The sequence below is a fragment of the Anthonomus grandis genome, chromosome 10 (genome assembly GCF_022605725.1).
Source record: "Anthonomus grandis grandis chromosome 10, icAntGran1.3, whole genome shotgun sequence".
Taxonomy (NCBI): domain Eukaryota; kingdom Metazoa; phylum Arthropoda; class Insecta; order Coleoptera; family Curculionidae; genus Anthonomus; species Anthonomus grandis.
Genome location: NC_065555.1, coordinates 25,832,798 through 25,852,983, shown reverse-complemented (window position 1 = coordinate 25,852,983; position 20,186 = coordinate 25,832,798). Strand labels below are relative to the sequence as shown.

The window sequence follows — 20,186 nt, the reverse complement described above, 5'->3', positions numbered from 1 at the left end:
TTGAAGGTTACAAAGATGAGCATTTTTTAAGTGGATTTGTTTATATTTTTCAGTACGTGAAGGGCTCTCAAAATGGGGGTGCTGATGGACTATCAATATTTCCATTAAAGAGTTTAAAGAAAGGTGTCTTACGTAGCCGAAAGATTGAATGCCGAATGATTATTTTATTTTTTTGGTTGAAGATAATGTGCCAGTTAGTGGAGATCAAATTAAGAAAGAACTTAGAGTTAATAGAATTCTTAGTAAAGTTTTTAAATATACTAGAGATGGTTGGCCAGAGGTAGTTTTAGAGGAGGACTTAAAACCATTTAGAACTTAGTATTGATAATGATATACTGATGTTGGGTTTTAGGGTAATAATTCCAAGAAAATTAGGGATCAGTTATTAACAGAAATTCACGGGGCTCACAATAGTATGGTAAAAATGAAGGCATTAGCTAGACAATATTTTTGATGGCCTAATCTGGACGGTAATATCGAGCAGTATGTAAGAAATTGCGAGGCATGTATGATACAACGTAGATTTAACTGTTGTTACAACGTAAATCAACGTCGGAAAGTTTCGGAAATTCAACGTTAATTCAGCTATACCTTGCTACTTGGGTATTAGAAGGAAATAAAATTTTTAAATTTTAGCAGAAAATATTATTTTTTGATAAGGTGTAGCGTTTTATTTTTCTATTCCTTATGTTCACTAACGCTTCATTGACATTTCATTAATTTTAATAATTACATTAATAATTTCAGTCAACTTCTTTTGTTCATATTTCTTTAAATTCACACTGTCAACGACACATTACTACTGTAACGCATCATTCTCCTCGTTTAATTATCCATGCTATCTGTTGACGGTCCGTCACTTCTCTGATTGGTCTTAATTAATGTTTTCTCTGATTGGCTGATATTGACAGCTCAGGCGACTTGTTCCCATGTTGCAGATAAGAGCGCACGTAAAAGGCCAGTTTTTTTATTTCCGAAGTTTGTGAAGCAGGAAGTAGCCAATATGGTTTATAATTTATGGTCCTTAATCTTGTTCCTTTAGGGAACCGTTTATTTCATAATTCTGGTGCAGGATGCCCAAGATTTTGATGGATAGATAATGACACTTAGCAAGGTGAGTGTGGCATATTTTTAACGCCATTCATTTTTTATCGACAGTGAATACAATGGCAACCGTTGTTTTAGAGTTTTACTTTTCCGTTTTCATCTTTAATCTTTTTCAATTGTTGATGGCTGCAGGCTTTTGATTTCCTCTGGAAATTGCTAAAAGTGGTGGAGCTGGAGCTAGAGTTAGAGCTGGTACCTAATAGAGATTCCCACTCCGAATAGCTGAGTTACAAATGGCATACATTCACAGCCTCGGTTTTGAAGGCTAGCCGTTCATTTCTTGGAGGAATATACAGGCCAGTTTATTCCGTTTATTTAAATATTACTACCCATAGATTTGTCTCACTTATTTAAATTTTTATTAGTATACCTTTTATTTCAATTTAATGTTACAAATATTTAATCAATGTCATAATTTAATACCTCAATTTCTTATCTATAATATTAATAATTTTTTGTTCAGTATTTTTCAGTCCCCTTTTTGGTAGTTAAGTAGATATAACACGGCTAAGGCTGATATGCCTTAGGTAAAAAGGTTCATGAACTTTCCCCTGCGTAATAAAAATACATATATACTAAAAACTTTAATAATTGCAATTTATTTTTCAAGTGCTGAAATCTACCTAGTAGCGAAATCATAATTTAAATGTTACTTTTGTCACATTTATTTTAATCATATCAACATTATTCATATTTTAATTCATAGCAAATAATTAACATTTATCAGATTAGAACATGAGGTGTGTACATCTTGATGTAAATATAATTTGATTGTATTGTTAAGATTTTTTTGCCTCTTTAAATTTACCTTATTCAGGGTCATTTAATTGTTAATTGAAACCTATATACCAAGTCTTTTTCTTAGTTTTCTTTCATTTATAAAAAAAAAGCTGAGTGGCGCTCTCTTATTTAATAGTTATAGTCAAGTTTAGATTCTTTAATAGCCAGTCATAAATGAACCTTCGAACAATCCCAAGCCTCCAATAATTCTGAGCTACCGTCTGCAAACTCTTGGCAAAATAGTAACACTGTAAAGTTAACGCCACAAAGGTCCAGTTTTGACTACGTGACATCGTCAACATATCATCGTCTGAAATTCTTAAAGACTCTTTTACTGTAAATTCTCGGTGCTAAGCGCTAAGTTACATAAAATCAATAAAAATATTAATATGAAATCATTGTTCTTTCGTATAAACATAAAAATCATTTGGATTACGCGAGAGCAGCCCAGTCTGGCCATTATCTCGAAAAGCTGGCAACAGTATCCAGACCGAGGTCGGCCCGGCGGACGTCGGGCGCCAAATCACGCCATTTCTGGTCCAAATTTATGGATGGAAGTGAATGGAACGAACAACCGTGGGTGGCAGATAAAATGGGACGAAGGGCCGCCCGCTCGCCCGACAATGTGGAGCTCAAACAGCGATATCCTTTCGATTGCCAAATAAAGCGTGGGAAAAGGAGCTAATAAGACAACGGTTTGCTCTAGATTGGGATTGTTGCGATCTGGAACAATGGTGAACTAATTATGCTGTAAACAGAAATATCCCCAAGATGTTATCATAGAAAAGACTAAACAAACACGTAAAACTGTTTCTTTAATAAAATAATAATAATATTATAATAATAAAAGGCCTTTAATTATTCAAATTCATTACAAACTTCATACAAAAAAAAATAAAAAAAGTACCTGAACCTGGCGCAGTCCAGCTTTATATAGCTACTCCACTGAGTGATCAGGGTGTATTCGAAGTATATAAACCAACATTATAACAACATGTTATATGTAAAGAAAGATTCCCAATTATAATGTAACACAAAAAAAGTTTTCTTCTTCTATAAAAAACAGCAAATTTAATACATATTAAACAGTAAGAGAATTGTTTTGAATATTCATAAAAACAATTTTATATTTCCTCCTAAATTTATCTGCACGAAGGTCAACAAGTTCTGCAGGTATTTTATTGTAGCACTAAACAGCATTGTAAGAAATCAATCGCTGAAACATAGCACTCCCATGCACCGGCATGGTTAACTTATTTCTAGCTCTAACATTTACCCCGTGTACATTTGCTCTAAACAACAATCTATTCCTTATAGTCGCAGGCGCCTTTGGGCTTCTAATGATTTTTATCAAAAAAAGTGGAGAAGTGAAGGATTCTACGATTGTCTATTTTAAGGCAGTTAAAATATTGCGAAATATGATAATACTTACGTAAGCCATAAACCAATCTGATACAGGCATTTTGAATTTTTTGTATGCGCATTTTACAATCATTATCTAAGCAAAAACCGTAAACTTAATCACAGTAGTTAAAATTAGGGAGCACCATGGCTTCACATAGGCTGCGTTTAAGACTAAGATTAAGAATATCTCTATTACTATATAAGAGTTTTCAAGCTGCAAACGATTTCTGAACAATTTTTTTAACTCCCTGAATCTCAACTTACTGTTTATCACAATGGCCAAATTTTTGGCAGTTTCAACAACCGAAAACTTAGAGCCCTCCACATGAACATTTATTACACTTCTAATATTTGTAGTTTTATTTGTATTGCCAAAAACCATTAAGCAAGACTTTGAGGCATTTCATTTTAATTTTTGTTTTTTAAATAATTGATTTATTACATTTAAATCATTGCTTATACCAATCTTCACTTCTTTAAGAATATCAGGTTTGAAAGTTGTATACAGGGTTACTGGTAATTCGATACATTCCTTTGGAGATGTGATAGGGGAGGGGGTAAGAAGTAAATTGAACCCTAATATGTATTATGCAAAAGTTGATAGTTTTCGACATATTTAATTTTTTCTGTTTTTCTTCAAAATGTAGACCTTAGTGGTTTAAAAGGCAGTTTCCAGAAAATCCGCTGTATATTTTTTTAACTTTTTAGTCAAAATACATGCTCAACACAATAGTGTTACGTTTGTAATCGCAAAAGTCCCGCAAATAGTTGTAACCATAGGTAAATTCTCGATGCAAAGTGTAATTTTTTTTTCTTAAATAAAATACTACACTTTCTAGTGGATATTTTTTGAAAAAAAATTATGCTACATTCTTCAAAATTTACGTAAAACTTCCTTATTACCTAAGTTAGCTCACAGGATACAAATGCTTAAAAGTTAGGTGACATGGTTTTGTATTTTTATTATAAATTGTAAAGTAACGCATTTATCAGTATTTACCTTCACAAATCTTGTTCAAAATGAGAGCCTCTATTGCGAATACAGGCTCGGCAGCGCCTTCTCATTTCAGTCTTTGTTGTTCTAGTTGTTATGGTATTCCTGATCTGCTGGGCAGCGTTGGTTATTCTTTGGATAAGATCTTCCCGGGTAATTATTGGGGTTGCATAAACCAGTGCTTTCATTTGACCCCATATGCTATAATCAAGCGGGGTTAAGTCAGGGCTTCGTGCTGGCCAAGCTATTGGACCTGACCTACCAATCCAACGATTCGGGAAACGTTCATCCAGGAACTGTCGAACTGACCGCCGAAAATGAGCTGGACAGCCGTCATGTTGAAATATCATTCGTTCTCTAACGGCGAGAGGAATATCGTCAAAAAAATCTTGTAGGTCATGTCTTAAAAAAATTTCATAAATATCCCCGTTTAAATGGTCTGGGAAAAAATGTGGTCCTATTACATCCCAGCCAATAAGTCCCATCCACACATTTACAGAAAACTTTCTTTGAAAACTGGTTTCTCTTGTTAAACGGGGATTTTCTTCGGCCCAAAAATGAAGGTTATGAAAATTTGTAATGCCCTCATGACTAAACTTTGACTCGTCCGTCCACAAAATGTCGGTTAAAAAAGTTCTATTGTCTGCATCAGAATTTATAATAAATCTGCAGAATTCTACCCTTCTTATCGGGTCCCCTTCTTCCAATCCTTGGACAGGCGTATAATGGTAAGGATGGCTTCCCATTTGCCGAATCGTGGACCAAACTTTCCATTGCGATGATCCTGTTTGCTGCGCTACGGCATTAGTGGATCTGGTTGGATCGTCTTCAAAATGTCTTAATATTTCCTCCTCATCTTCTGCTCGATATACGCGAGGAGCGCCAGCGTCACCTCTTCTTGGTTTTAGGGATAGCTCGGATCCAGTTTCAGCGATAGCTCGGTAGATCGAAGCGAAAACACGGACATTTGGAATGCGGCGGTTCGGAAAGCGACGTTGGTATTCTCGGCGAGACTCCGCGGCATTACCATTGCAAAACCCATAAACAAACATAATATCTGCATATTCAGCGTTAGTAAACGTGGCCATAGCGCAGAAACCAATAGAATACCTTCTTTGAAAACACGAGAAAAATAAACTCGAAACTCGTAATTTAACTACTTTTCACAACAATTATTGCTGTCAGACTATCTACACATCAAATTTTTAACAATAAAATAAAAAAAACAAATTGTTGCTATAGTACTTAAATACCTTAGAAGTAAATACCACTTGGAATTTTTCAAGTGCGTTCTTACTATTAATAATAAAAATACAAAATTCTGTTAAAATTTTTGGTAGCATTTATAGCCTATGAGTTAGCTTAGATAATAAGAAAGTTTTACGTAAATTTTGAAGAATGTAGCATAATTTTTTTTCAAAAAATATCCACTAGAAATTGTAGTATTTTATTTAAGAAAAAAAAATTACACTTTGCATCGAGAATTTACCTATGGTTACAACTATTTGCGGGACTTTTGCCATTACAAACGTAACACTATTGTGTTGAGCATGTATTTTGCCTAAATAGTTAACAAAATATACAGCGGATTTTCTGGAAACTGCCTTTTAAACCACTAAGGTCTACATTTTGAAGAAAAACAGAAAAAATTAAATATGTCGAAAACTATCAACTTTTGCATAATACATATTAGGGTTCAATTTACTTCTTATACACTTGTATATACAAGGAAAAGCAGAGGTCCTAGGACAGAACCTGGGGAACTCCAGATAAAATGTAAGCCTGATTAGAATAAGAATTATTTGTAAATATTGTCTGAAATCTATTATTCAAATAAGACTCAATTAACTGTATAGACTCCATTGAAAAGTCATAATATTTAAGCTTAGCTAGTAAAAGGGCATGATTCAGTCTAGGCGTTGCAGTCGCAGTGTCAACATCATTTTTATTAACCGCTTACAAAAGTATTACTTTTCAAATGTCTTTGGTTGGTTTAATTGCATAATTTCTCTAGGTTTGTTAACTAATCTTATTCACTAAAGGACATTCAACCTTTGAACCTACACATGACTCTTTTTTTTTTAAATCAAATATTCTCGTTATTATCCTTAAATTACAATGGCTGAACGGTGCAAGTCGTGTTCACGCGACATCAGTGATCGTACATACTCGGAGAAGTGCGTAGTCTGCAGTACCGAATCGCACCTCGCCTGTGGCGAATTAAGGATGTTTTAAACCAAGGCGACACTCACGCTCCACTCATACGGTGCTCCAGGTACGCTCAAAATTGATATAATGAAATCAAATAGGCATGTTCACATTACCACTGACACCAAGCTCACGCGCATTCATTAGAGCGCCGCGATTTTTTGCCGAGGATATTTTGAGCGTTGGATTTTATCGTGTCAAGACTTGAGCGCTAGTGTTTTTACCAAAAATGGACAACGTGGACGAGAAATTAATAGAAATTGTTCGTAATAAGCCCGAACTGTATGATCAATCGAACAAATTATACAGTGATAATGTCCACAAAAAAAATATATGGTCAGAAATAGGGAAGGCATTAAACAGAACAGGTAAATACTAAAGATTTATTTTATTAATCTAAAAATAAATGTACAAACAATTTTAAGATATTAAGTTATCAATCAATCAATCAATTAATCAATGCTTTATTGTCAAGAAACTATTACAAGTTGTAGACAAAGCTGTAAAACAAAAAGACACAAAAATACAAACAAAACACAATTAAAAAAAAGAAAAACAAAACTAAATTTAAAAAAAAAAATAAATAAATAAATAGAATAGATTATCTACAATATATACAGATTAATACAATTTAAGAATTGTAAGTAGTCAAAATATTATTATAAAATATACAATTTAATGTATACAATGTCAAAAAAAAAGATCATTAAAAAATCTCTCTACGTTAAAAAAAAAATGTAAAAAATGTTTAAAAAAGTAAAAAATTATAAAAAATCCTAATATAGCTACAAAAAGCAGTATACCTAAACATGTACAGATAGTAAAAATACATAATCAGCTAGTGCGAAATTTCAAATCAATGATTACAAAAAAAAATCGTTAACTGTGTAAAAAGCTCTCTCCAGTAAGAATGCTTTTAATGCTTTACGAAATGCAAAAAAAGATGTGATGGATTTAATTTCCAATGGCAGATGATTGTGCATTTTTTTTGCATTATATAATATGGAACTTTTGACCAACTCTGAATGTGGGGTAGGCAGGTATAGATCATGTTCCGTGTTTCTAAGTAGATAACTATGGGAAGGCCTATCAGATGCTGAACCGTGTTTGCGTATTAGACAAAGGGACTCAAATATGAATAAAGATGGAAAAGGTAATATTTGAAATTTTTTAAAGAAATGCTGGCAATGACTTCCGTATTTAAGTCTCAGTGTATAACGTAAAGCTCTCTTTTGTAGTCTAAAAATACGGTCAAATTGAGTTGCACTACATGTACCCCAGAACAAGTGGAACTTAATTTTCTTGATAAAAAGTCAATATGTGTATCCCATTTTAACGAGTTGTCAACAGTTAGCCCTAAAAACTTTACAGAATCAACTTCGTCAATTGTTGCATTACCAAGTACAAAAGATTGCAAGGTATTTTTATAGGACAACATTTTAGTTTTGCTAGTTGTTTACATGTTACGTTTGACATCTAAGTCATATCATTTTGCCAAGGGACCGCGCCTTCCTTGGGCCAAAAGATCTGTATTGCAAGGAGGGATGAACCCATTTTCTTTTCGGTTTTGGCTCATCTTCATCTAACAGCAAGGCGATCAACAACAACTCTTTATCGGAAAAATTCATTTTATCGAATGAAGTTTACTAGCATGCACCTTTGTTAGGAAAAATCAGTGATCATAGTGTGAACACGCACGAATCTTGAGCGTACCTTAAGCATCGTATGAGTGGAGCGTGAGCTTCATCTTGGTGTGAAACAGCCTTTAGTCTTACTCGATACTCCAACGCACATGTATGAGGCTTGTATGGTGAAAATCGGAATCGTATGTCAGCCATCTTGCTTGGCAAAATTGACAAGGAGCTGACAGACAGTTGTTGACATTGACTGATAAGACATCATTTGTCATTGTTTTTTATTTGTTTTTTTATTTTATTTTTATTTTAGTTTGCTATTTGTCTTAGGGATGTTATTTTAAATTCATGACTTTTTTTCTAAAAAGTTCTCTTTCAATATTGTAAGTAATATTATTTTAATTGATTTGCAGGAAGCAATTCCAGGTTTCTGGTAAGAAAATCTGTTTTTATTTATTACTCTTATGTTATCTTGTATTGTCAATCTTTAGTCTTTAATAAAATCAAATTCAGTTGATTTCTATACTTCTATACTATACTAAGAAGTTTCACTTTTCAGGTATTTAATTTTTAACTTGATTATTATAAATACATATTACAAAATGTCTGGCCTCTCATTTTCTATTCAACAATTAAAAATTAATTAAAATTTTCCTAAAAATTTCATTGATGTAAGAGTATGTATATTTTAAATGGTTCTGAGAAACATAGTAATAAAAGTTTTTTTTTAATTTCCTTTAGTTCCCATTACAAGAAAAACATGGAGAGCGATATAAGCAATGAACAATGTAAATTTTATTAAGACTAAGCTATAGAATTTCGTCTGATCGGTTCTCTCCACAAATTTTAATAATGCTGATATTGCTGTGTTTACACAATACATATTTATTTAAACATTTATTTTGTCTTTTTTTCACATGAATCATTTAGTAAATTGATTTATAAGGTTTGCACTGCCTATTTTTTATTTTATTTTATGCTCATATCATACCACTTCCTGTGTTCACTGAGACGAGACATAGGTATATAGACTAAGGAGATCTGAGCACCTGGAATGGATCACAATTAATTTTTTTTTTACAACTTCTGTTTTTTTAAGAGTTTCTTTTTTATTTTATGTAAACATCAGTCCTTTAATTAAGTTTTTATTAATATTATAGTTCTAAGGTACGTTATTAGTATTATAAGAGACCAACAAATATATATAATACTATTATGAAAATGTAATAGTACCGGGAAAAATATGCGGCCGTGAATGTGAGATGGTAGTGGATACAGGATCAAGTCATACTATCGTGAAGCCGAACATCGTAGCTCACTGTAGGCTTTCAGCACCACCCAATTTATTTCTGGAGTCTGCGGATGGAAAAAGGATCCCGATTCTTGATGTCATATTAGGATTAGATGTTATGAATGCTCAGCAGTTTCAAATGGATAAAATGGAAGTTTTAAAATGTATGTATATAACCGGATATTGACGACGAGAAATGAAGAGATTTTTACGCACGGAGATTTTTATGCACTATATGAAGATAAAGTAAATACCAAAGTCGTTAAGTTATTCAAGGATATTACCATACCAGCAAATTCAGAGGTGGTGGTTAATGCTACAACTGGTGGAAAAGAGTGAGAAACTGTTTTGATTGAGCCCATGGAAAACTGCAAACTATATGGTCAGGGAATTTTTCCAGCCAAGACGTTATCTACGCAGAAAAAATCTACTGTTTTGGTTCGAATAGTAAATTTAAAAGGATATGATTAACACCTGAAACAAGGAGAGAACATTGGCGTATGCTCTGAAGTAGTGGCATTCATGAAAAATGCTGATAAAAGTCGTGTATGTTTACAAAATTTATTTGAATTTGAATTGAAGAATCTTCTGCCAATTTAACCATGGACGAGTGTAGTAAATTGCGACGTCTTCTTGAAGAAAATCAAGATGTGTTTTCCTTGCACGATAATGACCTGGGAAAAATTGATTTGGTGCAGCATCGTTAACACTGGAGACAATGTTTCAATTAAACAAGCACTTCGAAGAATTCCGATAGCTAAACAAGGAGAAGTTTCCTCAATGCTTCAAGAAATGAGGACACAAGGAGTGATAGAACCTTCTCAGAGTCCTTGGACATCTCCAGTTATGCTAGTAAAGAAAAAGCATGGATCCACTAGATTTTGTGTAGACTATCGGCGACCGAATGACATTACCAAGAAAGACAGTTATCCCCTGCCAAGAATTGACGATACCCAGGACACGCTATCAGGTTCACAATGGTTCTCAACACTCGATCTGAAGAGTGGATACTGGCAGGTGAAGATGCACCCAGAAGACAAGGAAAAGACCGCATTCTCGACTGGAATAGGACTTTTTCAGTTTACAGTCATGCCCCTTGGACTCTGCAATAATCCACCTACCTTGAGAGACTTATGGAAACAGTTTTACGTGGAATGACTTGGGAATCATGATTAGTTTATCTGGATGACGTCATCATGCTGGGAAAAACATTTGAAGAATATTTAAAAGGTATTTGTTAAACTCCGAGAGGCCAACCTGAAGCTAAGTCCTAAAAAATGTTGCTTATTTCAAAAAGAAGTTCGATACCTTGGCCATTTAATATCAGAAAAAGGTGTCAAGACTGATCCAGATAAAGTAGAAGCAATTGAAAATTGGCCACGACCCACTGACAAACACCAGTTAAGAAGCTTTCTGGGCCTTTGTACTTATTACAGAAGATTTGTAAGAAATTTCGCTAATCTTGCAAAGCCTCTACATAAGCTCACGGAGGACAAAATGGTATTTAGTTGGTCAACAGACTGTGAAGAAGTATTTCAACGGTTAAAAAGAGCACTATGCACATCTCCAATTTTAACATATCCGATTCCTGGGCAAACTTTTATTTTGGATACCGATGCAAGTAATGTTGGAATTGGGGCGTTCTATCACAAAAATATGAAGATGGCGAGCAAGTGATAGCTTATTTTAGTAAAACGTTATTAAAACCAAAAAAAAAACTATTGTGTCACCAGACGAGAGCTATTAGCAGCAGCAAAAGCTTTTGAACATTTCCATAAATATTTGTATGGTCAACGATTCATCCTTAGAACTGACCATGCTTCATTGAAATGGCTGTCTCAGTTTAAAAACCCCGAAGGACAAATATCAACGTGCTTCAACGATAACAAGAGTATGACTTTACAATAGAACATAGGAAAGGCGAATATCATCAAAATGCCGATGCTTTATCGAGAAGACCCTGTATTGAAACATGTCAATATTGTTTTAAAAAGGAATCAAAACAGCATCCAGAGATATTTACTTGTAATCATATTGGCCTTCACAGTTCTAAAGAGTGGGATGTAGCTGTTTAATCCAAGATCAGTGTGATGACCCAGTATTTGGTCTTATTTACGAACTGAAATCTCGAGAAATTTCAAAACCAGAATGGAAAGATATTTCTGACAAATCTCCAGAACTAAAAGCTTATTGGTCTCAATGGAATTCATTGGCTATAAAAGATGGATTGTTAAAAAGAGTCTGGGAGAGCGTAGATGGAAAAGAAAAGACATATCTGACAGTCCTTCCTCAAAAACGGATTCTGGAAGTTCTTGAAGCTGTTCATGGCGGTGTCGGCGGAGGACATTTTGGAGTTAGTAAGACCTTGGCAAAAGTGAGAGAACGGTTTTACTGGCTGAACAGTCATCAAGATGTTGAACGCTGGTGCCGACAGTGTGAGCAGTGTTCGTCAAGCAAGGGCCCAAGAACCCGGACAAGAGGAAAGATGGTGCAGTATCTTGTTGGTGCACCCTTTAAACGAATTGCCATAGACGTAGCAGGACCCTTTTCTACTAGTAGCTCCAGAAACCGATATGCTCTTTTTGCTATGGATTACTTTAGTAACTGGCTCGAGGTTTATCCGATTCCAAACCAAGAAGCAACGACAGTAGCTGAAGTGCTGTTCCAGAACTTGATTTGTCGATTTGGTGTACCCAGAGAGATACATTTAGACCAAGGAAGGAACTTTGAGTCAAAAATATTCCAACAAGTATGCCAGTTGCTGGGAATCAATAAGATCCGTACAACCCCACTACACCCTCAGTCTGATGGAATGGTTGAAAGATTTAACAGCACATTTGAAACCTATTTGAGGATGGTGGTAAACTCTAAGCAAACCGACTGGGATACCTGTACACAATCATTCCTAGTGGCATATCGTTCTTCTATCCACAAGTCAACTGGAAAAAGCCCGGCAAAAGTTGTCTACGATGATAAACTTCGTTTACTTTTGGACATTATTACTGGAAGACCCCATAAGTCTGAAACCCTTGAGGAGTACGTCGACAATTTAAAAATTGTTCACGAACAAGCACGGGATAAACTTCATCTAGAAAGTAACAGAATGAAATCACGTTATGACATAAAGGCAAATTCTAACGGTTTTATCCTGGGTATAAAGTCTGGTTATACAATCCACGGAGGACGAAGGGCAAGTCACCACACTTGGTAAATTTGGCCACGCCTGTCTACCATTTTGATTGGTCCAATTAGACACGTCAAACTGTCAAGTTAGTTACAACAGTTTCCGTTGCCAAGCGAGAAGACGCTAGTTGATTTTTCAGAAGAACTTCTATCAGTTTGTATGCAACCACCACTTCTCTATATATTTGTGATCTGTGCTCCAACGGGTGGACTAACGCAGCGATTTGCATGCAGGAACTGCTGCGGTCTGGAAACATCGCACGACAAGGTCAGCAAATTTGGGATGAACAACAATCAGTTTGCAGCCATTATGGATCAATTTAAATTATAAAATGCCAAGCTAGAAAGCATACAGTCTTCGGTAACGGAAAATAGGAAGTTGCAATTGTGCGCTGTAAAACCGCAATAACTAGTCTTGAATGCAACTACTCTATGTTGAGAAATAAGGTAGTCAATGTTGAAGCAGGTCAGGTCATGCAGGTCAATGATATGATTGCCGAGTATTCTGATAGAAAAAGGCGAGAATAAAACCTAATTGTACGTGGATTACTCGAGTGTACTGACTCTTCTCAAGATAAAAAGGCTGCCTGCGATTTTATAGGTAGTATTATCTCAAATGCACCTGAAATTATTTGCGCCAAACGCATTGGGCATGGAAATAAGGATCCTAAAATTTTGCGCCTTACTTTTAGTTTTAAAAACGATGTTATCAGAATCCTAAAGAACAAGGGCAATATAGGCAAATCTTCATATCCTACAGCATTTATTAAACATGATCAGATACCTATTGAGATTTAATACTTGAACGATCTAAGAAGTGAACTCGATCGGCTCGTAAAAGATGGGGAGAAGAATTTTACAATTAAGTATATAAATCACAAACCCTCCATAGTAACCATTAAAGAAGCCTGTCCTACACTTCCATTTTACCCTAGCATAATGACTCCAAAAGCATTTTAATTTTGAAGCGTAGAAACCATTTTCTGCTTTTGCATGGAACATGGCGAGCTTTGATAATATTGATGTTTTGGATTTCTCACATTAAAATGACGCAGATATAATATTTCTATTGGAAAACTGGCTTGTTGAACTTCCGCAAGCGACTTCCAATGCCTTTATTAATAATTAATATTGCTCTGTTTATTTAAATCCCATTAAAGAGAAATCAGGTTCTAAATGCTTCACTATGGTGGGTAATTGCACATGTGAGATCTCAGTATATTGAATTCATATTTTTAGGTATATATTTTAACAAAAAACATGATATTGCGCATACCTTAAATATTTTTTATATCTCACTAATGCAAAAAGTTAGACCTGTTGTTCATTACTTTTTAAATATTCTCCGACTTAGAAGCTTCATAATTATTGAGTAATTCTGTTCTTTCTTTTTGTATTGGGGAATGATTATTGGGGCTAGTGCGTAAGTTGTACTTATTTTTCTCCTAACTAAAGGTTCTATAACATATTATATGGTTTTGGTTTATGTAATTATTTATTGGTGCATAATTAGGTTAGTGATTAGTTTATATAGGTTATAACTATAGCCATTTTTTTACGCTACTGTTTTTAGTTTTTTATATTAAATAATTCTGCCTCGCTACCTATTTTTTAACTGTAATCGAGGGGGTCAGAAGCTAAAGGGTCCAAGTAACAAATTGAAAGTTTTGGGAATGTTTGATTTAAAGTTTTAGGTCATTAAAAAATATTCGGTGATAATTTATATTTCTGTTTTTATTAAATATTGTAATTTTAATGTTTCAAAATGCATTTCATAAATTCTAGACATCATTTTTCGGTATATGTAAGGCTTTTTTGCGAGTTAAAACTCAAAGGCCAGTCACTTAAACCCCTTTGCCTTAAAAATAAAATACATAACAATTTACCAAAATAAAGAAATGTTTAAAGTGTCTGTATCCTCTTCTTGGGTGACATTAATTTGTTGTTGTTAAAGCCTTGAGGTTTTTCCTATAACAGATCCTTGTAAAATTTATGATGGACAGGCGGAACAAAAGGTAGTAGCTGCAAGAGATTCTGATACTTGGCCAGTTTGATTTTTGGTGGGGTAACATGCAAATTTGGCAATGCTACAGTGGCTGGCTGATTCCCTGGGCGTCCAGTAATATTCTTTTATTTTAGGTCCATTATATTAAATGCGATTTCTTGGTTGTAGACTTCTTTATAAAACATCTTGTAAGGTTCGGCTATTTCAAAATGCAACCATGGCATCTTACTAAGGCCTACAATGTTTGGTTTTATGTAGCTCTCCATTGGAGATATTGACTTAAAGTCCTGAGGCTGCATTTTAACCACAATAAATTTGCGACTAACGGCACAAAAATGGATTCAATTATCAGGAGTAAATATTTTTGTAAGCTTCCTTTTTGATTTTTCTATAAGGGCAAAATCCAGGTCGCACTCCATAAACGAATGGCCCGAGACAAGAAATTGATGATCTACGCTTTTGATGTGGGTATGTTACACAATATAGGTCCAGAATTTTACTATATTTTAATTTTTATTTTGTCCGCCGCAGTTGTCACTGAAAGCGTCTATATGGGTAATAGTTGGTGGCAGAGACCCTTTCGTTCCTGCCATTCCCTGCCATTCCCTCATGCCACATATACACGTTGCCAGTACCAGTAGCTAGATCATGTATTCCAAGGTTGTATGTCCAAAGTTGACGTAAATTACTTTACTGCATGTAACAAATGGAGTAGGTAGAGTTTCTTGCAGGTCAAAACATATGGCACGACGAGTTTGGGGGGATTCTTTAGCTAAGGTAGTGGCTTGATTCTTTAAGGATTTAACAGAAGACACTTTTCTTAAATGAATCTCGTGGTCGCGGAGTAAGGCTCTCTTTTTTTTTGCAGAACCTGAATCTAGGGTTGAATCTAGGGTTAAAATATCGCAGGTTGAGCAAGTGTCGGTGTAAGGCCGGTGAAAACTAAGGCCTGAACTAAGTGTTAAAAATATCACGGTATTTGCTGATTTTTACAGGATCTGTTCGTCGTTGTGAACAAAAGTCTTTAGACAAACTGTACATTTTTGAAATATTTAATTCTGAAGATAGATCTTTACGGTTTGGGTTATCCTTTCTTGTATAATGGCTAATAAACTTAGGAAAGGAATTTATATGCTCTTTCACTAAATTGATAGCGTCCTCGCTTAGTTTATTTCCAGGAGTATGACGACCTCTTTGATCTGTATGGGCGATTCCTGTTTCTTTATGTTTATTGACAGCGTTATAGAACCACTTCTGAGAAATATCCAACGTACACAAAAAAAAACTTCTTTCAAACGCGATAATTTTTCAACGTTATGATTGTGCAGACGTTTTTTTGAGAAACTGCAAGTCGATTGGGTCGTTTAGGAATATGCTTAGAAACACATGAAACAATGAATGAATTTGGCAAGTCCCAACCATTTTGTTTCTTTCCGAGATCCCAGAAATCTGAAAATATAGACATGCGCACTGCTTCGGTAAAATGTTCATTACATTTTGTATCTACAAATGTGATTGTACGGTTTAACTGATTTTGCTTCATGAACTTCACCCCAACGTACCTTTGGCCAGAGTTACGCTGCTTTAGTTTTGCTTCGGATCGCTTCCACTGTGCCATTTTTCGTGTTCGTTTCTTGGATGTACTTGCTTGGGGTTTTCTTTCTGCTATGCTAAGCCCTGAATCTGAAGAAGACTGTGAACTATTTTGATTTGGGACGTAGTCCATATCAACATCGGAATTATCACTAAACGGATCTACATTTTTTTTTAAAATAACGTCAAGGAAAACATTTTTCAACAAATTATATTGCACTTTGAGAACTTACCATTTTCGTCTTCTTCAGAAGTAACCATTTTGATTAAAAACTATAAAAACTTGCAAAGCTTAATCTCTTTCACTTCGCGCGTAATCTACTAAATGACTGATGCTTGAGTGGCAAAGGGGTTAAAGCACACTTAGTTCCCTATGCCAATTAACAATACGGGCGACTGAATCTGCTGATTTTCTTTATGAACAGTTCATAGAGAGCAGCACTAGTATTGAAACTTTTTTTTTGCATATCTTTACAAAACTTATTTTAGTTTTACAAAACTTTGCCATTATATAAAATAATGTTTCACCATTTAGTTTTTACACTTAGATCGATTTCTAAAAAATTGTCACTTGGACCCCTTGGCTTTTGACCCCCTCAATTATTGTAAACGTTACGTTATGATTCAGCAGATTTCTTTATTTTGTTTCTGTTTAAAGATATTTTTCCTTGTAATGCCTATACTCTATTGCTATAAGTATATATTGTATTACTTCAGAAGCAATAAAATTCTATTGTCTATTGTATATTTATTGTATCGAACGCGAACGTCTTCTAGAGAAATCTCAAAGCAGCAAAACAACAATCTCTTGCTTATCAATAGCGTCCATTATATCATCCAGTACGTTTAGTAGAGCTACAGAGGTACCAACGTTCTCCCTAAAGCCACATTGCGTAGCCGGAATAATGTCATTATCAAAAAAATAACAAGTCCGGTCCTTACAAAACACACCATGTAGTATGCATTTTTTGCTTACTACGCGCCACTATTTTAAAATAACAAAAACAAAATTCCATCTGTGAGACGCCACCCGAAGCCGATCTCATTACGCATTTTAGTGTGCTATGTGCCGGTTATAAGTTTTGAGTGTGTTTTTCTTTGTGTATCATGAATCATCAAAAGGCAAAAATGGCTAGATTAAAACGCAAAATGATGAAATTAGAGAAGATGTTAGAGGATGTGTCTTCTAGTTCCTCAAGTAAGTGATTTTAATTTTTAATAATTTAGGTTATAGCATTTTATGTAGTGGGGGAGAAGGGCCTTTCTCGCTCTTAATTGAGGAGTTTGTATACTCTTAAACGCACTGGCTTTTAGATCTTATCTATTTATAAAGACAGACAGGCCGACCTTTCTCGTTTCCTGTTCTCTATTATCTACCTATAGCAACTTATATGAATTATACTTTTTTACACAGGTGGCCTTTCTCGCCGCTGTGGTAGAGAGAATTCTTAATTTTGTAATCACCTAGGGGTCTTTCTCGCCCCTTAATAATATTCCTCAGTATTTACTTAAAAAAAAAAAAAAAAAAAAAAAAAAAAAAAATTCACCAAGGGTTTTTGTTTCTTGTAGGTAAGACTGAATCGGAAAATTCTGTTTAAATCATCAGACCAAAAAGACGAAGAATTCTGGATTCAGACTCGTCAGAGTCAGAAACTCCAATTCAGATGGAAGAGCCCATTCACTTACCACAGTTTACGGATATTTTAGGCTCTGACCCTTCTGCAGATTCCAGCAAACATATATTATTAAGTCAACATGTGGTTAATCGCTGGTCGAGTTATTTACGACAGGGCTTGCAACCAGATGATAAGACCTTAATAAAATCTAAGTGGACTACTCCAGAAAACTGTTCAGCCTTAAGTGCCCCTGACCTAAATCCAGAAATTAAGGAGATGTTATCGGACACGGAAGTTAAGAAAGACTCCTTTTTATCTCATATTCAGAATGACATAGGAACTGGGTTGACAGCTTTGGGAATGTCTTTGGACATTTTATTAAAGGGAGTGAACAGCAGATGAAACAGGACATCTTACCCGGTTTATAGAGTAGATAGTGCAAGACTCTTATGCAATGCTCACTTTCATTTGTCTATGCATTGAAGACACCAGATTTACTCTAAGTTAAAACCTGATATGCATAGGGTTGCTAAAGAGTCAAACTGAGGTTCAAACTGAAAAACTTTGTGAGAGCGGACATAGACAAGAAGTACCAAAATAGGTCGACACTCATAGGGCGGAACCAACAGAGCTACTACAACAGGGCTCAGGGTCAGAGGTTTCAACAACGATATTAGAGGTAAAGAAATCTAAATATGCCGGAAGATTAAAATATTTCACCCAAACATGGAAAAATTTGACTAAAGATAAATATGTGCTAAACACGTTAAGCGTCAATCTATAAGCCTCGTCTATAAGCTCTCTCCTAAAGCCTCGTCAATCTATAATTCCAAATAAAAACATTAGAAAATCTGAATTAAAAATATATAATAGAGAAATTCGGGAACTAATAAATATAGGCGCAATTCGACAATGTGATCATGTGGCGGGCAATATATTTCATCATATTTTCTTGTCCCGAAATCAGGAAACAAATTCAGATTTGTATTAAACTTAAAACGCCTAAATTGTTTTGTTTCAACTACACATTTTAAACTTGATGATTATCGTACAGTCAAGAATTTAATATCGCAGTCTGCTTACATGGCAACGTTAGACTTAAGAAATGCATATTTCTTGATACGCATTTATAAAAAACATAGAAAATACCTTTGTTTTGTTTTTCAACGAAAGTTACACATTTTAAACTTGATGATTATCGTACAGTCAAGAATTTAATATCGCAGTCTGCTTACATGGCAACGTTAGACTTAAGAAATGCATATTTCTTGATACCCATTTATAAAAAACATAGAAAATACCTTCGTTTTATTTTTCAACGAAAGTTATATGAATTTACTTGCTTACTATTTGGCCTCTCCACTGCTCCATATGTTTTCGCAAAAATTTTAAAACCGGTTACCCAACAACTTCGCTCCGATGGTAACATTTGTGTAAATTATTTAGATGATTTCTTTTTTATAGCTAACACATATACAGAATGTCTCAAAAACGTTAAGGCATCTATTTCGCTTTTGGAGAATTTGGGTTTCATTATTAACTATGAAAAATCTTTTTTAAGTTCAATAAAGGAATGTAAATATTTAGGTTTTGTATTTAATTCCGAAAAACTAAAGATGTCATTGCCAAATGAAAAAGTCAAGAAACGATTAGATATGGTAAAATTGTTTCTTAAACTAAATAAGTGCACAATTAGATCCTTTGCAAGGCTTATTGGGAATCTTATTTCTATTTGTCCGGCAATTATGTATAGTTGGGTTTACACGAAAGTATTAGAAAGAGAGAAATATTTAAATTTAAAGAATAAAAAATATAACTATAATGCTAAGATGTATATTTCACAGGAAATAAAATCTGAATTACAATGGTGGCTTAACGCTATTCCAAAATCAGGAGTGTCTTTATTATTTAAAAAATATGTGAGGGAAATTTATACAGATGCTTCCAAAACTGGGTGGGGGGCTGCCTCTAATGGTGAAACTTGCCAAGGTTTTTGGAATGAGAAAGAGAAGGAGAAACATATTAATTACCTAGAGCTTTTGTCTGTTTTTAACGCCCTTAAGTGTTTTGTAAAATTTAGTACGGGATGTGCAGTACTTTTGAGAGTAGACAATACGACTGCCATTTCTTATATAAATAAAATGGGAGGCATTAAGTTTAAAGAACTTTCGAATTTATCAAGAAAAATTTGGCAATGGTGCGAAATTAGGGGAATTTTTATTTTTGCGTCCTACATAGAGTCTACAAAAAACATCGAGGCGGACAGGGAATCTAGAAAAGTATCTATTGAGACTGAATATAGCTTACATGAGAGATATTTTAATATAATTAAAGATCATTTTGGTGAACCCCAGATTGACTTGTTTGCCGC

General features: G+C 34.5%; 1 protein-coding gene across 1 annotated transcript in view; it reads right to left on the bottom strand.

The window, feature by feature from the left end:
• The window catches only part of LOC126741664 (voltage-dependent calcium channel type A subunit alpha-1), a 771,245-nt gene that overhangs the window by 545,961 nt on the left and 205,098 nt on the right, over positions 1 to 20,186 (bottom strand). The gene's annotated exons all lie outside the window — the stretch shown is intronic.